This window comes from Alligator mississippiensis, chromosome 1 (genome assembly GCF_030867095.1).
Source record: "Alligator mississippiensis isolate rAllMis1 chromosome 1, rAllMis1, whole genome shotgun sequence".
Taxonomy (NCBI): domain Eukaryota; kingdom Metazoa; phylum Chordata; order Crocodylia; family Alligatoridae; genus Alligator; species Alligator mississippiensis.
The window spans coordinates 437,825,968-437,831,310 of NC_081824.1; positions in this window are offsets into that span (position 1 = coordinate 437,825,968).

Consider the following 5,343-nt stretch of genomic DNA (forward strand, 5'->3'; position numbering starts at 1 on the left):
CCTTAAAAGAACCTGTAAAACTGGTTTAGTGACTCTGGAGCAAAGCCTGGGGCACTGACCAGTTTGAATTGATTGGTCTGCATTAGCAGTGTTCAAATGTTGCTGTTTCTTGTTTGGGACCCTGTAGTGATGTCAAAAATGTTATTTAAAGTTCAGACCACCTGGACTGAGGGCTCTTTTATCCTGGGGCTGCTGAGAGCTTCACCACTAAATTGGGAACCACAAAACCTGCTCCCCATGGGAGGGGTGTGTGTCTCCCCCGTCCTCTTCATTGGAGAGGCAAGCAAAAACTATGTGGCAGGAAAGACTCAGGTATAGGGAGATAAAGTCTGTCTCAGGGATTGAGACCTCTGTTCTCTCCCTCTTCTTTCCCCTTTTGTTTTTTCTGGGTTTGGAGAGGGATGAGACCAGGAAGATTGGTGTTGCTGCTGGCTCCAGGTGGCAGAACCAGCTTGTTGTCATATGGCAGGCAGATCAGAGGCCCACTTGCACCCCCAGGAGGGCTGCGGGGGCTGTGCCAGACTCCTCCCAGGGGTGCGGGTGGGCCCTCAATCTGCCTGCTGAATGACAGGAGGCTGTTGCTGGCAGCTGGGACTGGTGCTGGATGTATCCTGTGCTAAGTGCCAGGAAGACTGGTGCTGCAGCTGGCTCCAGCCAGCAGGGACAGAATGCTGTCATCCGGTGTGCAGATCTGGAGGCCCACACTCCAGGAGGACTGCAGAGCCTGTGTTGGACTCCTCCCGGGGGTGTGGGCCTCCCATCTGCCTGCCAGATGACAGGAGGCTGGTTCTGCTGCCTGGGACCTGTGGCAGTATCAACCATCCTGGTGCTGGTGCAGGCTATACTCAGCGCCGGTCCCAGGTGGCAGCAGCAGCCTCCTATCATCCGTCAGGCAGATCAGTGGTCTGAACCCACGGGAGGAGTCTGGCACAGCTCTGCAGCCCTCCTAGGGGTGTGGGCAGGCCCCTGATCTGCCTGCTGGATGACAGGTGGCTGCTGCTGATGGCTGAGACTGGTGCAGGGCATCGATCTGCCTGCTGGATGACAGGAGGCTGGTTCTGCCATCTCAGGCCAGTGGCAGCACCAATCTTCCCGGTGCTGGGTGCAGATTGTGCCCAGTGCTGGTCCCAGGTGGCAGCAGCAGCCTCCTGTCATCTGGCACACAGATCCAGGGTCCCACACCCCTGGGATAAGTCTGGCACAGCCACACAGCCCTCTTGGGGGTGCGGGCCCCCAAATCTGTGGGCCGGATGACAGGAGGCTGCTGCTGCTGGCAAGTGACATGAGTTTTGCTTCTCAACATCTTGAGGTGCATTTTCCCAGAAACCTCTGCACCTATCTCTATGAAACTTGGTAGGCTTAATGCTCTTAGAAGAGGCTACCATCCCTGCAAGTTTGATATGATTCAGGGAAGAAATGACAAAGTCCTAGGCATTTTCATGATTCCCCATTATAGCCTATGGGCAAAATGGCAAAACAGTTTTGATTAAACGAAACAGAACAGTGATTTCGAAACAAAACTGAAAATGAAACACTGTTTCTTTGAAACATTGAAACAGAAGTCAAAGTAGAACGGTGCTGTCTTGCACAGCCCTACTGGCCATACAGTCCTTTAGTGCGATGATACCATGAGTGTTTTATTCCCTAGTGCAGACTGACCAGGAATGGGGTCCTGGCAGTTACTGGCCCCCTGTGTTGGGGATTGTAGTGTCTCAGCATGGTGGTAGAGCTGAGACTGCATTCCCAGACTGCAGCTATGAGCCTGGGCTCTCTTTGCTGATTCACAGCTATTGCATTTCAGCCCACCTGTGTGCGGCTAAACCCCAGTATGTTTGGCTGGCATATTTGGGCCAGGGTGAAGCCCTGGCACTCCTTGTTGTTTATCCAGGCCTCAGTGCAGTATAGACCTGGCTGGCTTTTTGTTGACCAGTCCAGGCACAGTGAAATAGGCCTGGGCTTCCTTTTGTCCCTTTTGCAGTTTATGCCCCAACCAAGCAGTGTGGTTGGGTGCTAGTTGTAGTTTAGGCCCAAGCCAAGATAGTCCTGGCCCCTTTTAGGCCTTGTTTTGTACTTTATAGTGTTTAAAATTATAGTCAGTATTAATTATAGTTAGTATTTATTTTTGTAGGTTTTTTTCTTTATTCTTTGTAATAAATTTAGTTTTGTGTTTACAGTGCTTGTGGGGCAAGAGTTGTTGGTTTTGTTGGACACCTTAGTGATTCATTTAGTGTTTCCCAGGTGGTCTGGGTCGGATCTTTAGCTGAGGTGAAATATATTTAGTATCCCAAAATTGAACCCGGCCCTTGTTACTGCTGACAGGTGCTCAGCAGAAAAGTTACACCCACAATAATCCAGCCAGAAATGTTAGACTTTGTTATTGATTATTTTTTTACATTCTTCCAGCCAGGTTTCAACTCACAAAACTGCAAACTGCAAGCTATTGGAGTACAGGCAATCCCCGCTTAAGACGGTTTCGATTAGCGCTATTTTGCTATAGTGCTCATTTAAAATTGAGACCTGATTTCACTGAATGCTCAGCTAGTTTTGCAATAGCACTCAGTGGAATCAGCAAGTTTTGGCAGGAAGGTCAGGAGAAGCAGCAGTGGTGGCAGCAGGAAGTGCGGTGAGTGGCAGCGAGTGGGGGGCGGGCATGAGTGTAGGGTGCGGTGTGGGGAGAAGCCAGGCACTGCTGGTGAACACAAACTGGTGGGGCAGTGGAGCATCTCATGGGAGGGGGGTCATAGTTTTGCAGTTGGCTGGGAGTGGAGTGGGTTTTACATCCGGCCTGGCACGTAGTGGGGAGGCTGCAACCCCCACTGCTCCTGGCCAGTTGCAAACATCCACCCTACTCCTGTGGGATGCTTCACCACCTGAGTTCACCAGCCAAAGCAGAGGATATGGCAAGGAGTGTGGGGCCTGCACCGGTGCCCAGGGCTAGGGCCAGCAGGGGCCTGCACCCAGCATGCGGCAGCAGGAGTGCAGGCCCAGGTTGGCATGTGGGGCCAGCGTAGCCAGCGGGTGGGCAAGCGGATGGGGAGAGGCAGTGGCAGTGAGAAATGGTGAGTTGGGGGATGGGCATCAGCACAGGGCCTGTGTTGGTGCCTGGGGCCAGGGTCGGCAGGGGCCCATCACGGGGCAGCAGGAGTGCAGGCCCAGGCTGGCATGTGGGACTGGAGTGGCCAGCAGCCTAGTGGGGAGATGTGGTGGTGGCGAGAAGTGGTGGTAAGAAGCAGCAGTAACCAATTACCTATATTTACATTCATTCCTATGGGTAAATGGATTTTGCTTAATGCGGTTTCTCTTAGCGCTCAGTTTTTCTGGAAGCTATTTAGAGCGCTAAACAGGGATTGCCTGTAAGTACTAGAGTTTGCTCCCCCCCAGGAAGTGTTATAAAGTTAAAGAGGGATCTTGTATCATCCTGCCTACTTGTCATTAATACAGTTAGTTGAAGACTGATTCTTTATATGCAGGTTCACACTTTTCACAATTCAGCTTCTCACCAATAAAGTACAAAAAATACCACAGCTGTAGTAATTTCATCTATGGTGAATTTGCTTTAAGGATGATATTGTATGAGATACCAAGGTTGTTTTATTAAAAAAAATCTCTGTACTTCAGAACTGGTTTACCAATGCAGTTTTCTAAACTTTAAATCACTGAGTTATTTATCACAAGTCCTACTTCTATTTTATGGGTTATTTTCATATCTAAATTAGACCCATAAAGTCATTTTATTATCATGAATAGATCTCAAGTACAGTAGATCTCAAGTATACAGATGGTCTGCAGTTTTATAGGAAGAAATAAATACTTAAGTCTGCATTTTGTTTTTCTCCATGCTTTATTCAGATAAACTATTCTACCAGACATAGGTAGATCCAGAGGGGATACAGTGATGCACTCACACCCCCTTTCAGACCATGCTGTGGGAGCAACAGCCAGGGACTTTTTCAAATCTCTGCATCAGGTAAGAATTCCCGCCACCCTATGCTCAGCAGCACATCCTTTCCCCATCCCTCCCATTTCCTCCCACTCCATTCATTGCTGCTGATCCCAGTTGCCCTGGGGTGGAGGAGCTCCAAAGCAAGGGACAGAAGCAGTGGTGGTGGTGGTGGTTCCTCTGCCCTCCCTCTGGGTGTAGGCTGAGAACAGACTCAGGAAGGGGGATCCTGCTCATTACCACTGCTGTTGCTGTCCTTGGTTGAGCCTGGCTCCCCATGCCAACAAGCTGAAACATGGCAGCCATGTCTCTGGGACTCCCCTTGCCCCCAGGGCTTCTGTGGGTGGGAAAGAGTGGGGAGAGGAGTGGAGGGAAAGTGCTGTTGAATACGGAAGAGGAGGGTGGAAGTGTCAAGAGTTGGCAGGGGTTGATTCTTACCTGATTCAAGGACTTAAGTGTCTAAGATACTTTCCCAGAGGGAAAGCTGGGAGAAGGGGAGTGTAGCGACCCCTGCAGAGCTACACCCTATGAAGTGTAATTTGTGCCTTTGTCTTTATTCTTTTTGTGCACCCCTCTGTACAAAATCCTGCATCTGCCCATGAAGTACAAAATGGGGAAAGGATGTGGGGATTTGTCCAATGGTTAAGGGACAAGAGAAGATGCCTGGGAACATTATCTGATCCTCCAGTTTTGCTGGATTCCCTACTATGAGCCAGACTGTCATTAAAGTTTCAAGATGCCTTGGGCATGGTGCAGGACTGCCCTGTCCTAAAGGAGCTCAAGGTTTTGCCCCAGCGATTATATCCCTAGTCCACAGATGGAACTGATGGGCAACTGTTTCATCTCCTAACCAACCTTTTGGACCAACATGCTTACAGAAACCCCAAAGAGGGAATAAAACAAGAATCCTGCCCCACCTCCAAACACCCATACAGGGACTAGTCACCATTGGTTCTGCATCAGTTGTTCTTAGTCACAAGCGTTTGTCTGCCACATGGTGTGTTCATTTGGTCTTGTCAGATCAGTGAAGTGTGTGATGGCCAGACCCAAAGGGGTTAATAAGCAAATTATAGCAAAAAAGATTTGCTTCTTGAGAGCATCTAGCACTGGCATAATAATTAATATTTGCTAAGGCAAATCTTGCAAGATTGTTTCCCACAGATGTATCCTGTCTGTCATAAGTAAAACCATAATGTTAAAATTAACTGTCTATACCAATCATAAGACTAACGTGGGCCCCAAGAAGCAGAACTAGAAAACAAAACTGCAAACGTTAGCTAATCTAATGGTTCTTGCTTAAAGGTCAGTAAAAATGACAAACCTGACCACAAGGTATAATTAACACATTTAAAAAAATTCCAAAAGAAAGTAACCGAGTAGGTTGAACTTAGGTGGAGAAAATG